This window comes from Heptranchias perlo, chromosome 23 (assembly GCF_035084215.1).
Source record: "Heptranchias perlo isolate sHepPer1 chromosome 23, sHepPer1.hap1, whole genome shotgun sequence".
NCBI classification, from domain to species: domain Eukaryota; kingdom Metazoa; phylum Chordata; class Chondrichthyes; order Hexanchiformes; family Hexanchidae; genus Heptranchias; species Heptranchias perlo.
Window position 1 is genome coordinate 11,181,194 of NC_090347.1, and position 19,229 is coordinate 11,200,422.

Genomic DNA, 19,229 nt, shown 5'->3' on the forward strand with positions numbered 1-19,229 from the left:
AACGGTCCAGAGCCCATTGAGCTGGGAAAATCTGTGATCATCTTACTTTAAATATCACTTTGCTGGAGACAACACGTTGCGAAAACATCAATGGTTTGTCATACAGTAATTTCACAAGAATGCTCAGGATTTGCAAGACAGTACATTGCAAAACATAGTCAGATTGTGGCTCGTCCTCTGTTAAAGTTCCAACTCACTTCAACATTTTCACTATATAGTCAGCAGCTAGGAGGCAGTTACTAGAGATGGAAATAAAATTGACCAAATTACACATGTCAAAATCCTGTACTGGAAAATTCCTTGTCTTAACCCAGGCGAAGCCAGGATGCAGGCTGGTTAAATGATTGAGGCCACTTGTCTAAAATGTTCAATGGAACAACAGCCAATGTTGATAGTCTGAAGTACAACACTGAAAGTGCTAGAAGTGAACAGCAGGCCGCCCTGGTCAGCATCTGAAAGAGAACCCAAAACAATGACCTCTTTCAGGTGTTGGCTGACTGGCTGGGGGCTATCCAGCCTTTTCTGCTTTAATAATGCTTTCACAAAACTAGTTTTAGCTTAGAAAATTAAATCAAATACGTTCCTGCTACTGGATAATTTTAAAAATTGTTTTTTTTTAAAAAAAATTACGGAGGTACTTCAGAACTCAAACCTGTCAAAAAAAGTCTTCAGTTGGGTTTACTAATAAACAGTAAAACAAGCTCCATAATCTATGGTCAAATACTATTTGCAGTGTATTTGTTGGTAACAGGCCTAATTGGATCAAGGAATTAACAACAGGTTGGTTACCTGGGACATGCGGTCAAAAGGTCACTGGCACACATCAAATCGATGTGGAATTTTGAGGTTTACTTTCACCACTGTGCTTAAAAGACAAGACAGTCAGGTATAAGTCATCGGCAAAACAGCACCACAGAGATTCCACAAGGACTGGTAATGTCTGACTGTCCAGTAACTCTTGCTCATGTGGTTTTCACTCGCTCACAAACAGTGAGCTGGTTCATAAGAGGTTTAATAAGCACAACTGAAGCCATGTTCAGTTACTCATGTGCCCCATGGATTAAACAGTAATCTTTAGGCCCATTTCCTTTCTAATTATCCATGCGGTGTTCATCTGGTGCTTTCTTTATACCAAATCAACCACCAGCACTGGTCCAACCCTAATTTATTAAACACAAACTATATTAATTTGACAGAACTAGGGTCTAGAAAGAAACAGCAAAACACTGAAAGAGGAACAAAAACAGATCACGACCAATTGCCCCAAACAAAGCCAATCACTGAACATGGAGCCCTAAAAGTACAAGGTGATGCCGAAATAATGGGATCATTCACTCTGTTTCACCAGTTTGATCGATAATCATCGCTAGGAGTTCACCAAGATTAAGGCAGTAAATAGCCAGTCACAAGTAACTGAAAAAATTGTCTCCAATCAACTTGATGCAAGATCCCACATTGGCAGAACTGGAGACAATAACAGAAAAAAAAAGTAGGCTGATTGGAAATGATGGGATGTTTCATGCAAGTTGACACAAACTAGTGAGGTCCTGTAAGAATCGGCCTGATGAACATCAAAAGAGGAACAGTCAGTTATTTACAAGCATTTTTACACAATAGGAGTGTAACCATTGGCAAACATGGGGAGTCATTGATGGTACAGCAGTACTAAGAATGTCTAATGCTTTGCTTCCTGTTGCCTCTTGCACAGCAGAGCAAAACTGCAGGGTTTTGAAATTTTCAATTTTTCACTGACCCCAAGCCTCAACGGCTTTTTGGAGGAGAGAGTTCCAGACTTCCACTACCCTTTGTATGAAGAAGTGCTTGCTGACTTCACCCCGAACGACCTAGCCCTAATTTTCAATGCCTCCTCGTTCTGGACTCCCCCACCAGAGTTCCTAAGGTTGATCACATCAAGCTCCACCCAGCCTCAATCCTCTGCAGAAACCATGCACTAGAATCATAGAATCATAGAAGTTACAACATGGAAACAGGCCCTTCGGCCCAACATGTCCATGTCGCCCAGTTTATACCACTAAGCTAGTCCCAATTGCCTGCACTTGGCCCATATCCCTCTATACCCATCTTACCCATGTAACTGTCCAAATGCTTTTTAAAAGACAAAATTGTACCTGCCTCTACTACTGCCTCTGGCAGCTCGTTCCAGACACTCACCACCCTTTGAGTGAAAAAATTGCCCCTCTGGACCCTTTTGTATCTCTCCCCTCTCACCTTAAATCTATGCCCCCTCGTTATAGACTCCCCTACCTTTGGGAAAAGATTTTGACTATCGACCTTATCTATGCCCCTCATTATTTTATAGACTTCTATAAGATCACCCCTTCACCTCCTACTCTCCAGGGAAAAAAGTCCCAGTCTGTCTAACCTCTCCCTGTAAGTCAAACCATCAAGTCCTGGTAGCATCCTAGTAAATCTTTTCTGCACTCTTTCTAGTTTAATAATATCCTTTCTATAATAGGGTGACCAGAACTGTACACAGTACTCCAAGTGTGGCCTCACCAATGCCCTGTACAACTTCAACAAGACATCCCAACTCCTGCATTCAATGTTCTGACCAATGAAACCAAGCATGCCGAATGCCTTCTTCACCACCCTATCCACCTGTGACTCCACTTTCAAGGAGCTATGAATCTGTACTCCTAGATCTCTTTGTTCTATAACTCTCCCCAACGCCCTACCATTAACGGAGTAGGTCCTGGCCCGATTCGATCTACCAAAATGCATCACCTCACATTTATCTAAATTAAACTCCATCTGCCATTCATCGGCCCACTGGCCCAATTGATCAAGATCCCGTTGCAATCCCAGATAACCTTCTTCACTGTCCACAATGCCACCAATCTTGGTGTCATCTGCAAACTTACTAACCATGCCTCCTAAATTCTCATCCAAATCATTAATATAATATACTACTTTAGCATTATAAGGGAAAGCCTCACGGCTTCTTTTTTCCACTATTTCCTCTGGTGGGGGATTCAAGAATGAGGGGGACATAATCTTAAAATTATAGCGAGGCCATTTAGGAGTGAAATCAGGAAGCACTTTTTTCACACAAAGGGCAGTGGAAATTTGGAACTCTCCTCTCCTCCCCTCCCACCTCCAAAAAGGCTGTGGATGCTCGGGGACAATTGGAGCTTTCAAGACTGAGATAGATAGAAATTTTGTTAGGGGAGGGTATCACGGGATATGGAGCATTGGCGGAAAAATTAAATTGAGGTGCAGATCTGCCATGATCTAATTTAATGGTGGAGCAGGCCCGAGGGGCTGAATGGCCTATTTCTGTTCCTATGTTATTTACTATTACTGTAGCCCTGTCAGATAACAAGAAACTGGACAGCTGGTTAAAGCAGTGAACAATTAATTTGTACACTACAAAAGAGCCCTGCAATCGACCTCGGTCTATGGTAAGCAGAGGTGGCAAGTGATCCCTATGCCACTTGGCCAGGGAGGAAAAAACTGGCCATTAGCTGCTCTCCTAAGAATAAATGAACTGAGGTTTAAGGTGCTAAAAATATCATAGACTCACCTTTTTGTGGGTCTATGAGTGTGCTGTCAGGTTAAGGCCACCGTTATCAGTGAAGTAAATGTATGGAGATAGGCCCACAGCTTTTCACACAGCATGACAAACAGAGACAAACAGTGTTGCACCCAGTCTCTCTGCTCCACATATTGAAAATAGGCTCTCTCTGTCACCGGCATCCACCCAGCCTAAGGTGGAGGGAGCAGACAGATGCAGAGCTGTGATGCATCATTCGCCCTGGTGGAGATCAAGGCTTAACATCCAGCATGTCATTAAAGCAAGTAGAAACGCTGTTATAACTGTGCGAGGTTTCAGATTAAGAATGAACAAATTTAGGAATATATACAGCACCTTTCAGGTCCTCAGTTCACCCCAAAGCGCTTCACAGCCAATGAAGTACTTTTGAAGTGTAGGCACTATTGTAATGTAGGCAAATGTGGCAGCCAATTTGTGCACACCAAGGCCCCACAAACAGCAATGAGATAAATGACCAGGTAATGTGTTTTAGTGGTGTTGGTTGAGGAATAAATGTTTACCAGGACACCAGGGAGAACTCCCCGGCTCTTCTTCGAATAGTGCCAGGGGATCTTTATATCCGCCTGAAGGGGCCTTGGTTTAAACTTCTTGTCTGAAAGACGGCATCTCCGACAGTGCAGCGCTCCCTCAGTACTGCACTGGAGTTCACCATGAGTGTTTTTTTTTAAAAAAACTGCATGTGGTCCTCTGTACAATATCAATCCATTGGCTCTAAAACAGTTCAAACTGTCACACAGAAGTAGCTGCTGACGTCCAGTTGTGGGGTCTACCCCCCCACCCCCCACCAACTCCTTCTCTCCTGAAGCCTCGTACTGGTATGTTTCTACAAGCAAGGATTCCCCTCTGGTACCTTATCTAAGTGGCTATTATTTGTGTGCGTCCTTTGACAGTGAGTTTTTGCAGGCTGTTCACCCTACGTTTTTTATACAGGGAGTTCTAGCAGGGGTTGCTGGTTATCGACTGGCAACAGGAATCATGGCCAACATCCTGCTCCCTATCCAAAGGCACAGACATCAATTGCAGCACTCCTGGAAAGGGCAACTGACTCAGCACTGGCTGGGGACCAATTCCAGAATTTTTCAGGACTGTACAAATCCACTATTCACTGCCTTAACCAGCTGGCCAGTTTCTTGTTACCCGACAAGGCTATAGTCTACCAGATGCAATCAGAAGTATCAGACTGTTGTCCTGTCATACGCTCCCTATGAGAATGAGACTTCAAAAGTACGAATAATAGTGAGGCACAAGCCAGGAATGTGAATCAGCCCATAATATATACTCTATATTTGCATTGTATTTTTTTTACATCAATGGTTAAATGAGTAATGATCTTTTAAAGAGTTATCAGCAACAGTGAGGGCGGAAAAAGTTTCCACTTTCTTTGTTCGTGTTCTTTCTCTCCACGGTAAGAGTCCTGGATCCACAACTCAGAAAGTGAGGTGGTCGAGCCGTGGACATCACCACAAACCCCTCATCATTGCTATCACTTGGCAACCGCCTCAGGAGGTAAATATGAGTGAAGCAAAAAGATAAGGCTCTTCCCATCCAGCCGCCCCTTCTCCACCTTCAGCTGATCCATCCGAGAGAGGTAAATTCATCCCTGGGAGCCAACCTACAAGCATCAATTCTGTTTTTTTTAAAACTCATTCATGGGATGTATGTGCCGCTGGCAAAGCCAGCATTTATTGCCCATCCCTAATTGCCCTTGAGAAGGTGGCAGTGAGCCGCCTTCATGAACCGCTGCAGTCTGTGTGGTGAAGGTTCTCCTACAGTGCTGTTAGGTAGGGAGTTCCAGGATTTTGACCCAGCAACGTTGAAGGAACGGCGATATATTTCCAAGTCGGGATGGTGTGTGACTTGGAGGGGAACGTGCAGGTGGTGTTGTTCCCATGTGCCTGCTGCTCTTGTCCTTCTAGGTGGTAGAGGTCGCGGGTTGGGAACTGCTCTCGAAGAAGCCTTGGCGAGTTGCTGCAGTGCATCCACTAGATGGTATACACTGCAGCCACGGTGCGCCGGTGGTGAAGGGAGTAAATGTTTAGGGTGGTGGATGGGGTGCCAATCAAGCGGGCTGCTTTGTCCTGGATGGTGTCGAGCTTCTTGAATGTTGTTAGAGCTGCACTCATCAGGCAAGTGGAGAGTATTCCATCACACTCCTGACTTGTGCCTTGCAGATGGTGGAAAGGCTTTTGGGAGTCAGGAGGCGAGTCACTCATTGCAGAATACCCAGCATCTGACCTGCTCTTGTAGCCACAGTATTTAAGTTTCTGGTCAATGGTGACCCCCAGGAAGTTGATGGTGGGGGATTCGGCGATGGTAATGCTGTTGAATGTCAAGGGGAAGTGGTTAGACTCTCTCTTGTTGGAGATGGTCATTGCCTGGCACTTGTCTGGCACAAATGTTACTTGCCACTTATCAGCTCAAGCCTGGATGTTGTCCAGGTATTGCTGCATGCAGGCACGGACTGCTTCATTATCTGAGGGGTTGCGAATGGAACTCAACACTGAGCAATCATCAGTGAACATCCCCATTTCTGACCTTATGATGGAGGGAAGGTCATTGGTGAAGCAGCTGAAGATGTTTGGGCCTAGGACACTGCCCTGAGGAACTCCTGCAGCAATGTGCTGGGGCTGAGATGATTGGCGTCCAACAACCACTACCATCTTCCTTTGTGCTAGGTATGACTCCAGCCCTGGAGAGTTTTCCCTCTGATTCCCATTGACTTCAATTTTACTAGGGCGCCTTGGTGCCACACTCAGTCAAATGCTGCCTTGATGTCAAGGGCAGTCACTCTCACCTCACCTCTGGAATTCAGCTCTTTTGTCCATGTTTGGACCAAGGCTGTAATGAGGTCTGGAGCCGAGAGGTCCTGGTGGAACCCAAACTGAGCATCGGTGAGCACGTTATTGGTGAGTAAGTGCCGCTTGATAGCACTGTCGACGACACCTTCCATCACTGCTGATGATTGAGAGTAGACTGATGGGGCAGCAATTGGCAGGATTGGATTTGTCCTCTTTTTGTGGACAGGACATACCTGTGCAATTTTCCACATTGTCGGGTAGATGCCAGTGTTGTAGCTGTACTGGAACAGTTTGGCTAGAGGCGCAGCTAGTTCTGGAGCACAAGTCTTCAGCACTACAGCCGGGATGTTGTCGGGGCCCATAGCTTTTGTTGCATCCATACACTCAGCAGTTTCTTGATATCACGTGGAGTGAATCGAATTGGCCGAAGACTGGCTTCTGTGATGGTGGGGATATCGGGAGGAGGCCGAGACGGTTCATCCACTCGGCACTTCTGGCTGAAGATGGTTGCAAACGTTTCAGGCTTGTCTTTTGCACTCATGTGCTGGACTCCGCCATCATTGAGGATGGGGATGTTTACAGAGCCTCCTCCTCCCGTTAGTTGTTTAATTGTCCACCACCATTCACGACTGGATGTGGCAGGACTGCAGAGTTTTGATCTGATCCATTGGTTGTGGAATCGCTTAGCTCTGTCTATAGCATGTTGCTTCTGTGTTGTAGCTTCACCAGGTTGTCACCTCATTTTTAAGTACGCCTGGTACTGCTCCTGGCATGCTCTTCTACACTCCTTATTGAACCAGGGTTGATCCCCTGGCTTGTTGGTAATGGTAGAGTGAGGAATATGCTGGGCCATGAGGTTACAGATTGTGCTGGAATACAATTCTGCTGCTGCTGATGGCCCACAGTGCCTCATGGATGCCCAGTTTTGAGCTGCTAGATCTGTTCTGAATCTATTCCATTTAGCACGGTGGTAGTGCCACACAACACATTGGATGATGTCCTCAGTGTGAAGATGGGACTTCATCTCCACAAGGACTGTGAGGTGGTCACTCCTACCAATACTGTCATGGACAGATGCATCTGCGACAGGTAGATTGGTGAGGACAAGGTCAAGTAGGTTTTTCCCTCGTGTTAGTTTGCTCACCACCTGCTGCAGGCCCAGTCTGGCAGCTATATCCTTCAGGACTCGGCCAGCTCGGTCGGTAGTGGTGCTACCGAGCCACTCTTGTTGATGGACACTGAAGTCCCCCACCCGGAGTTCTGTGCCCTTGCTACACTCAGTGCTTCAACATGGAGGAGGACTGATTCATCAGCTGAGGGAGGGCAGTAGGTGGTAATCAGCAGGAGGTTTCCTTGGCCATGTTTGACCTGATGCCATGAGATTTCATGAGGTCTGGAGTCAATGTTGAGGACTCCGAGGGCCGCTCCCTCCTGACTGTATATTACTGTATCGCCACCTCTGGTGGGTCTGTCCTGCTGGTGGGCCAGGCATACCCAGGGATGGTGATGGAAGAGTCTGGGACATTGGCTGAAAGGTATGATTCTGTGAGTATGGCTATGTCAGCATGTTGCTTGACTAGTCTGTGGGACAGCTCTCCCAATTTTGGCACAAGTCCCCAGATGTTCCTGCAAAGTCCTCTGCACTGTCGATTGGGCTTGGTTTGCCTTTGTCGTGTCCGGTGCCTAGTGGTCCGTCCGGTTTTATTCTTAGTATGACTTTTTGTAGTGAGATTGTACAACTGAGTGGCTTGCTAGGCCATTTCAGAGGGCAGTTAGGAATCAACCACATTGCTGTAGGTCTGGAGTCACATATAGGCCAGACCGAGTAAGGATGGCAGGTTTCCTTCCGTAAAAGGACATTCGTGAACCAGATGGGTTTTTACGACAAAACGATAGTTTCATGGCCACCATTACTGGTTACTGATACTAATTTTTTTATTCCAGATTTTATTTAATTAATTGAGTTTAAATTCCCCAGCTGCCATGGTGGGATTTGAATTCATGACTCCAGATTATTAGTCCAGGACCTCTGGATTACTAGTCCAGTAACATAACCACTATGTTACCGTGCCCGGTAGTAAGGGAATGGTGCAGCGTTGGCCTTCAGCACTCCATTCAACAGCCCAACATGTTTTTCTAACTTTTGGTTTGCCCACATTGTTTTTTTTTTAAAAAATTCTGCAATATTTTAAAAGAGGCAGCCACCCTCATTCCTAAACATTTTGACAGAATTACTGCAAAAGATCACAGAGAGCCATCACACAAAGATCTTACATCCGATCCGTCTGATGGTTAAATAGATAGATGCACATGATGTGATGCTGGGCCATTAGGTTCAAACCCGGGTGTGCGCCGAGTTAGCTGATCTTCAATAACGCACTGGTGAGGCTGACGACGGAAAGTGGAAGCGTGTGGGTGAGGGCAGGATCAGGCTCTCTTGTGATGTCTCCCATGGCCAAATAACCGGCCGACATTCACAGCCAACGCTTACTTGTGAAGGAAGACACTTAGGAGAGTTACTGGAGGGCTAGCTGGCCCCCATGAAAGCAAATCCTAGCAGAAATACCACCGTTAGATGGGGAGAAAGAATTTTTGTTCTTCCAGATCCGTGTGCATTTATTCAGGCTCGTGAGTTCAAGGGTGGGTTGGGAGGGATTTGTTTTGAAATACAAACTATGTGGATAGAGCTAAAAAGACAATGTCTCCTTCAACACTTATGTACATTCACGCTACTGTGTCTAAGGTCATAAGCACTGGGTTAGATTGGTCTATAAAAGGAGATACATTGCTATCTATCTCAATCTTGATTAGATCTACATTCGAATGGAGTTACCTAGAAAATACAAGATAAGAAAATGCAGCGTTACCACACAGTTTCAGGGCAAGCCTGCAAAGAACAAAACGCTACTCTGTGAATCACTTCAAAGTATTAGGTCCGCTGCACACACCAATCAATACTGTTTTCCTAAGAGTTTAAAAAAAAATCTTGGTAGATTTTTTTTCCACAAGTAAGTTTTACGTATCATATCTTCCCTGTGCACATCAAGACAAGATGGGAGGAACACAAGCTTCAAGAAATTAAAATGATTGTACGCTTTTTCTAATGTGGAATCCATTCTTCTCTCTTCCCCCCCCCCCCCCCCCCACCTTGAGATCCCTCTGCTGTTGCACACTACTAGTGTTCTTCGTTCATCTGGCAGGGTGGGACGGCTGATTCACAGATCACACGTGGCATCTCTCATCGCCAATGCAAAATTGCAGCACTTGGGTAGAACACGTAGAAACTCCAAGTATTTGGCACTGCATTAGTTTGCCTACCCCATCCAAGTCTCCTTCAGTGTCAAGTCCTCAAAATAAGGTTCCTGCACTTCAGTTACTAGAGCCTTTAAACTGACTCACCTTCTGTTTTCACTGCCTCTGTGATAACAGCAAAAAGTTGTGCATTGCAGATTTCAGAATTCTTTGACTATTTTTCCACAGAAATTTTGTGGTAAAGCAAAGTGTAGTCACACAAGTTAAAAATAAGTTTTAAAAAAGTACAGAGATGATAGGTGATTAAAATGCTAATGTTTTCTCACAGACTGTAACATAATAAGCAATCTATTAGCCTGTCTCAGCAATCCACAAATACCTCATACCAATTGTGTTGGAAGGTTTTTGATTCTTTTCCACTGGGAACAGAGGGAGATAAAAATAGAGGCAAAGATACAGCCAGATAGGTTTTTTTAAAAAAAAGAGTGCTCTCATGACCAGTCCAGCAAAGGCTGTGCAAAGGTTACAATGCAGTAGAGTATTTAGAGGTCAAGCAAGAGGATCTACTGATGTGGGGAAGCCTAGCGTGTTCATTATTTTGTATCAGTGCTCAAAGACAAGCTGCAATGTTTGATGTGAATGTGATTGTAACTGTTGATCTATCTGTTTATTCGATATGAAATAAAGCAGCTTAACGATTTGTTACTGGCCTTGACTCATCAAGTGCTTTCTCGGTCTGCTTTCAAAAATATTGAAGTTATATACATGTAAAATACACAAATATCCAGTTCAGATCACAAGGGGGGATTATTGTTGCACCCCCTGGGTTACTAGAACAAGAACTTGTATTTATATAGTACCTTCAATGTAGAAAGAGGTCTCAAAGCGCGTCACAAAGGAATAACCCAAAAACTAGCCAAAAAGGCTTGGTCAAAGAAGTGAGTTTCAAGGAAGGTCTCAAAAGGGGAAGAGGGAGGTGGAGTGGCAGAGAGGCTTAGGGTGGAAATTCTAGAGCACGGGGCCACGGTGGCCGAGGGCACAATCACCAATATTGGGATGAACAAAGTGGGGGGTGGGGGGAGTGCACAAATAGGCCAGCGTCAGAAAAATGGAGAGTTTGAGAGAGTGTTGTAGGGCTAGAGGAGGTGAGACAGATAGAGACGGGCAAGACTACAAAGGGATTCAAAAACAAAGACGAGAATTTAAAATTTCAGACGTTGGCAGAATGGGAGCCAACATCGGTCAGCAAGGACAAGGGTGACGGCGAGCGGGATTTGGTGTGGGATAGAATGTAGAAAGCAGAGGTTAGGATGAGCTGCAGGCTGAAGAATGGGAGGCTGATCTGGGGAGAATTGGAATAGTCGAATCTAGGTGTGACAAAGTTATGGATGAGAGTATCAGTGGCAGATGCGTGGAAGTGGGTGATGTTATGGAAGGTGGAAGTAAGCAGTCTTTGTGATAGAGAGGATATGTGATTAGAAGCTTTGCTCAGGACCAAATAAAATGCCAAGTTTGCAAACAGTTTGGTTCAGTCTAAGACAGTAGCTGAAGATGGGAAATGCAGTCGTTGGCAAGAATAGAGAATTTGTGGAGGGAGTCAAAGACGGTGGCTTCAGTCTTCCCAATGTTGAGCTGAAGGAAATTGTGACTCATCAAAGACTGCACGTTGGGCACGCACACTGACAGCACAGATGCAGTGGAACCATCACCTTCGGGCCTTGCCACTCACTCCATCCCCCTCCGAGGCCACTGCCTCATCAGGTTAAAGCAACTCTCTGATCCTGACCTGAGTTTCTGAATCCATAACCTATCCATCACAAAGATCTTCTACTTCTACCTCCGTAATATTGCCCATCTCCACTCCTCTCAGCCCATTTGCCGCAGAAACCTTTATCCACACCTCTGTCACCTTCAGACTCGATTAGTCCAGTGCTCTCCTAACCCTACCTGGCCTCACCCCTCCCTATCTCTGTAACCCCCTCCAGCCCTACAACTCCCCCCCCACCCCCCCAACCACCCTCAAGCTCTCCATTCCTCTCTGGCCACTTGTGCATCCCCCCTTCCTTTGCCCCACCATTATCAGCCATGTATTGAGCCACTGAGGCCCCATTCTCATGAATTCCCTCACTCTACCCCTCCACCTTTCCACTTGTCCCTCGTCCTTTAAGATCCTCCTTAAGACTCACCTCTTTGACCAAGCTTTTGGCCACCCCTCCTAATCTCTCTTTCTTGGGCTTAGTGTCCCTTTTTTTATCCTTACTCCTCTGTGAAGCACCTTGGGACTTTTTTCTACATTGAAGGTGCTGTATAAATACCAGTTGTTATTAATAGCCTGCATGCTGCAAGATATAAGCTTGTAGGTTGAGCGATAAGTGAAAGTCCTCATTAGTATCATTTTGAGTGATAAAATCCAGCTGTAAGCCAGAGAATCCAAAAGCTGCCTTAAATCAGTCTGAAATTACTGACATTGTACTGAGGAAGAGAGTCAAGAATGAGGAAAAACCATCAGCAAAGCCTGAAGAGATTGCAGATGGCCATAACCGGGATTTTCTATTTGGTGGTCAATATGGGTTTACCGCTTGTGGACAATTGTTACCACCAGAATTATTTTCCACTGCCAGTGGTAAGCCCAGTATTTGCATATAAAGTTATTTTCATTGACGATTCAGATGTGTTAACCTCCGAAACTGTGTTTACAGCAGATAAGGAGCACTAACCATCTGGCTCAGATATAACACACAGGCCAGATTTGGGTGGGGAAGAGAGAAAGTCGGGGGGAAGGAGCAGAGTTTTCCTTCAATAATTTCCCTCACTCCCTTTTCCTAAAGTGCAGTGTAGACATACAACTGGAGTTCTGCCCTACAAAGAATTCTGCCTTCGCGAACAGGAGACAATTTCTTCCCCACCACTTTTCCTGTCAATTTTCTCCCTTCTGAAGGCAAGACTCTTGCTGGAGTACAGTTCCACGGGCACCAATCTCGGGATACTCGCTGATCTAAATGAGTGTCAATGCCGGTTATTCGCCAGCGTGGGGCATCATAGTCAAGCCCAATCTTATGGCCGGTCAGTGCAGGAACCTGGGCTGATCTTATACCCCTCACCCAACCAAGGGTGCTTAAGCCCAATAGAGGCTAATGGGCCTGTTGTGTGTTTCCAGTTATTTTGTGTCTTTATTTCAGTTTTCCAGCATTTGCATTTTTTCCTTTTCTGTATCACACGTGCATCTTGCTTGTAATTCTGAGCTCTCCAATATTTAATCACTTTTAATGAACTAAGCTTGCTGCAGCCGAGTTGAACAGTACCTAGCAGTCTTCCAGAAGCACTGGGAACCACTTTCTGAATAAGTGTATCGATCTACCGCCACAGAGAAATGGCGGTCTAAACATTAACGCATATTTGGATGATGTTATTGCTATTTTGCAATTCCACCAAAGGTTTAAACAGATTGCTCAATCTTTTGTACCATCAACAAAAAACATTGATTTCACCAGTTAATGTACCGAAAACTCCAAATAAGAACATAAGAAATAAGAGCAGGAGTAGGCCATACGGCCCCTCGAGCCTGCTCCGCCATTCAATCAGATCATGGCTGATCTTTGACCTCAATTCCACTTTCCCTCCTGATCCCCAAATCCCTCGATTCCCTTAGTGTCCAAAAATCTATCAATCTCATCCTTGAATATATTCAATAACTCAGCATCCACAGCCCTCTGGGGTAGAGAATTTCAAAGATTCACCACCCTCTGCGTGAAGAAATTCCTCATCTCAGTCTTGAAAGGCAGATCCTTTATCCTGCAACTATGCCCCTTGGTTCTAGACACAATAGCCAGGGGAAACAATCTCTCAGCATCTACCCTGTCAAGCCCCTAATAATCTTATATGTTTCAAGGAGATCACTCCTCATTCTTCTAAACTCCAGGGAGAATAGGCCCATTCTACACAAATAGTTCCATGGTGTACAATACTGGAAGCCACATAAATACTGTGGCTACAAGAGGAGGTCAGAGGCTGGGTACTCTGCAGCGAGTGACTCACCTCCTGATTCCCCAAAGCCTTTCCACCATCTACAAGGCACAAGTCAAGAGTGTGATGGAATACTCTCCACTTGCCTGGATGAGTGCAGCTCCAACAACACTCAAGAAGCTCGAAACCATCCAGGACAAAGCAGCCCGCTTGATTGGCACCCCATCCACCCCCCTAAACATTCACTCCCTTCACCACCGGTGCACAGTGGCTGCAGTGTGTACCATTCACAGGATGCACTGCAGCAACTCGCCAAGGCTTCTTTGACAGCACCTCCCAAACCCACAACCTCTACCACCTAGAAGGACAAGGGCAGCAGGCACATGGGAACAACACCATCTGTATGTTCCCCTCCAAGTCACACACCATCCCGACTTGGAAATATATCACCGTTCCTTCATCGTCGCTGGGTCAAAATCCTGGAACTCCCTTCCTAACAGCACTGTGGGAGAAACTTCACCACAGGGACTGCAGCGGTAGAAGAAGACGGCTCACCACCACCTTCTCAAGGTCAATTAGGGATGGGCAATAAATGCCGGCCTCGCCAGCGACGCCCACATCCCATGAACGAGTAAAAAAAAAACAAAGTTCTTTCTTTCTATTTAATTGAACTTACTTTCTCACCTGCTCATTTCAACCCTGGTAATGATCTGTACTATTGGCCTTGACTCTTCAGCTAGGCTTTTCTAAAATATTTTTAAAAAGTTTGATTGCATGTTCTGTGTACCAAAATTCTGCTACTCATTTCTGTTCACAGATCTGTAAACTAGTGGCTATGAAGCTTTGTTAAAAGCTATTAACTGATACTCTCAGTATCAGAGGCCAACTCAGCCACAAGAGAAGTGGATGCTGATACCAGAAGCCCTGTAGAGGAATCACAAGAACTCAGTGGAGGAGGGTTGCTGCTTATGTACCAATGGACATTAGTAGAGGCAGAAACCCTCATCGCATTTAAAGGGTACTTGGACTTGATGTGCCGAAACATACAAGGCTACGGACAAGAGCTGGAAAGTGGGATTAGGCTGCATAGCTCTTTTTTGGCCAACACAGACATGATGGGCCGAATGGACTCCTTCTGTGCAGTAAATTTCTATGATTCTATGACATTACCTGCTTAAGGAAGGGAATAACATCCTCTAGTGATATCTGGGTTGGTGTTCATGTGTCAACAGGCCAGCATCTGCCTCATGTGACCCCCTTCTCTGCTGCTGTATTCCTTCCCACATGTCTTGCGCTTTGGGACGTTTTATTATGTTAAAGGTGCCATACAAATGCAAGGTGTTGTTGTTACCATACACTAGGGTAGGTCATTGGAGGATCCAGCAACAGGTAACTGATCTTTCTGCTACTCAGCGGCACAATATGGACTCTAATCCCAGGAACTGGAAGATGTTAAAAGGGCTGGAAGCATGTTATTGGCTGGGAGCACTCTGTCAGAAAGGTTCAGATCAGAAAATGCCTCATAGAATTATATTGGCAGTCCGCAACCAATTGCAGTCAGTAAATGAATCACACAGTCAATAGTTATATAGGGCTCTGGTGAAACCACACCTGGAGTACTGTGTACAGTTTTTGTCTCCTTACCTAAGGAAGGACATACCTGCCTTAGAGGGGGTTCAATGAAGGTTCACAAGATTGATTCCTGGGATGAGAGGGTTGTCCAAAGAGGAGAGATTGAGTAGAATGGGCCAATATTCTCTGGAGTTTAGAAGAATGAGAGGTGATCTCATTGAAACGTATAACATTCTTAGAAGGCTTGACAGGGTAGATGTTGAGAGGCTGTTTCCCTTGGCTGGAGAGTCTAGAACTAGAGGTCATAGTCTCAAGATAAGGGGTCAGCTATTTAGGACAGAGATGAGGAAAAATTTCTTTACTCGAAGGGTTGTGAATCTTTGGAATTCTCTACCCCAGAGGGCTGTGGATGCTCAGCCGTTGAGTATATTCAAGACTGAGATCGATGATATTTGGACACCAAGGGATATGAGGATAGGGCGGGAAAGTGGAGTTGAGTTAGAAGATCAGCCATGGTCTTATTGAATGGCGGAGCAGGCTTGAGGGGCTGTGTGGCCTATTCCTGCTCCTATTTCTTATGTAGATGTGTTCTTGATGGCTGTTGATGGAATTCCTTCTCAATACAGTCCACGTTCTTCTGCACCTCTTCACTATCCTCCAAATTGTTGGATGCAACAATTCTGGATGGAAATTTTAAGCAAGAATCTTAGAGCAACTGGTTGTTCCTCCTGGGGATAATGTAGGAAATCTTTTTAATTGCTTGAACATTTAAATGCCATGTGCACATGCATCATCTCACCATCATGCACACATTATTAAGCAATAATATCAACAGTCTGCACAGCGACTTATGTCCAGGAAGCAAGATTGAGTTTGGAAGAGTGTTCATTCTCAGTTTGCTTGGTGCAGAATGAACGTGTAAACCAGGAAATTGTCTCAAGTTCAGTGTAATTATTTAAGTAATCTGTCTGGAATCAGAATTGAATTGCCTGCTTGTTAAAGGAGCCATTTAATGAACATATTCAGTTTGAAATCTATCCCTACCATTCCAAACCAGCATAGCTATTCTTGGCCCCAAGGTACAGATGTTTGTTAGATTCCTTACTTTAGCTCTCAATGTTTGTCACTGTGCAATTTTTCAAAATTCGGAGGAAACAACTGGAACAATTTTTTAAAATATTACTGTGGTGCAAGTACCATAGCTCCAGTTCATAATTACAGTGATGTCAATGGATCCCAGTGCTTTATTTCGTTAAATTACTCTTATTTTGTATACAGTCTACATCTTTTAATTCAAATTATCTGATAATTCAACTGTTTAGTACTAAATTCCCACTTTGTTGTGTTGATTAATTCAAACAATTGGATAATTCAATTTTTTAGTTCAAAAAATAACTTTGAAATATCAGCAGTAGACTGTATACAATATAGTAACATAATCAAAACTGAAAATTATATCAAGCCATTAACAGATGGACCATTTTCCTCAAACCATAACTAGCAGTTACACACTCTGCAGCACCACAAATTTTCAGCATTGAAATGTGTGGCATAAGGTTTCAAAGTTGCGTCAGGATTGGCACCAACTTTTAACATAGGAAGGAGCACAGGAACATAGGAACAGGAGTAGGCTATTCAGTCCCTCGAGCCTGTTCCATCATTCAATCAGATCATGGCTGATCTGTATCCCAACTCCATCCACCCGCTTTGGTTCTGTAATACCCTTGCCTAACAAAAGCCTTTCGATCTCAGTTTTGAAATTGCAACAAAGATTTGTCATGTTTTTAAACTCCATTAATCTAGGTTGATTTGTACTCAGGACTCTTGAGTTCCTTGAGGAAATCCAGTGCTGCCTCTCAGACTCATGTCACCTGTAACCTGCACACATTTGTGCAATTGGCACAGCACAAAGTCTATCAGATTCCTAATAAAAACTGTAGAGGCTGAAACCAGGTTACTGAAGGCATGAATCGCAGGTTTATTTGTAATTCTTTCCAACTTCTCTCTTTTATTGATTGCAATAAGAATATGTCACTTGGCAATTTCATCCCGCATTAAATTAAAAAATAAGTGAGATTTTTCAAATTGTTTTTGGAATCACATGTCAAGGGTTTAGCATCTTGTGTAGCAGCAAGAATTAAATATGTTGCACAAAATAATTAACTTTTGAGACCTGGGCAAAGGGCAGGGAACTAGGATTAAGAATAGATAGCTCCAGGTGAAGACTTAGGACTGCCAAAGACCCAATGGCCTCCTTTGTATTCTGTCATTTATAAGGTTCTATGCATAATTACTGTGCGATAGCCATAATGGCATCTTTAGAAAAAATTACACATTCTGTAAATATCCAGAGCTGTACAATAATACTGGCAGAATAACTAGAAACCCGAAACCAAATTGAGTAAGTCACTAAACCAAATGTATTTTTAGCTTTTTGATATAGAAAATCACTACTATAGTCTCCAAAGGGTTACAGTAGAAATATTTTCTGAAACTGGTAAATTCAAACTACAGCCCATGGACATTATGCAACCCATGAAGCCCAGGCAACTCAAGTTCTATTTGTGCTTACATTTCTTACTCACTTGTTTATCCTGCTGGAATTTTGTGGGACTGAAAGTTTGGCAAGAGTTATTATCTTTGGGTTATTCCCTCAGTGGTAAATAAATCTTAAATCAGAGTACTGAAATCTGTAAGGGTGCATTCACACGATAACTGTGGTGCTGGTGAGAAGCAGTTTTGCTTTGCATCAGTGCTGCCGTTACAGTGCAAATGCAGCCTGAATCCAGAGTCAGGGCATGACCTGAGTGAGATCCCTGGAGGAAGTGGTCTCACTCTGGGCATTGACAATTTACTCTGCAGGTTTAGTGTTGGTGCAAAGTTGAAACTGGTTCTCAACAGCACTAAACTTGCAGTGCTATTCTCCACTACTTGAGAGATATATATATATATATATATATATATGCAAAGTGATGGGAACGTCCAATTAATCTTCATATATAGTCTGCGAGACTCCATGGTACATGCCTAAGTGGCCCATAAATAAAAATCTCTCAACGATGCTGACAGGTGGTTTACACAATGTATGTAATTAGAAACACACTCAGAGAACAAGATTGCGTGGAAAAAACTAAAGAGCTCACGATTTATGGAAAATTGATAGCATCAATACTTTGGGCTTCAAGTAACCAAAGCTGAGGGGGTGGAGGTGCTTAGAACACATAGTCATGAAGAAGTATAAAAAAAACTACATTTCATAACGAGCATTGTTAGAAATACCAAAACAGAACAGGAAAACCAAATCATGTTATCTACAATCTGTGAAACCGGAATACACAGAACAGTGGAAAATATTTTTCTATGTTTAAGGTACTGAATTTCCATCGGAAGGCAGCTTCAGGTCTTACTCTATTGCTACCATGAATGACTACAAGAGCAAACTTATACAAAATGACTTTTGTCAAAAAATGACTCCACATATCATTACAAGACAACTTATTCCTCACCATGTCCATTACAAAATATATTATACAAGAATGTACTCCTGTGAGATAGGGTCTTCATAACGACTTCACCTGGTTACGAAAGGATTGAACTCAGCGGTTTCTTTTTTTAAGATAGAAAATTACTTAATGTCAGTCAGATTTACTCCCCAACAGTTTTTTTCCTCCTGGATTCTCACTACCTCAAGTTAAAATATCACGCTTTTCGGTAGTTCGCTAATTTTGCACTTAAGTTGAATCGAACAGCACATGATAGGTACAGCAATTAACTGCAGTTAAATATTTATCAAAATGATACAAATCATGAGGAATGTGGTTGCTATGGTCCATTAACTTGATTTCTGGACCACAGCACGAACATTATGTTGTGATGGAAATTTTTATATAAATACAATCTATGTACTTTTACAGACAAATAATAACCATTACTGGGTCACAAACAGACCATGCAACCGCAATACAAGAAAAAAATTGCATTATATGTTTACATTTTTCTACTGCAATGATATATAGAATAGCGATCGGGTTGGCGTGTGTTACAAGGCTATAACTTAATTGATAGCTTCA

At 43.7% G+C, this 19,229-nt stretch overlaps 1 protein-coding gene across 4 annotated transcripts in view; it reads right to left on the bottom strand.

Annotated features, from left to right (window-relative positions):
* The window catches only part of tha1 (threonine aldolase 1), a 73,060-nt gene that overhangs the window by 44,157 nt on the left and 9,674 nt on the right, over nt 1–19,229 (bottom strand). The window lies entirely within an intron of this gene.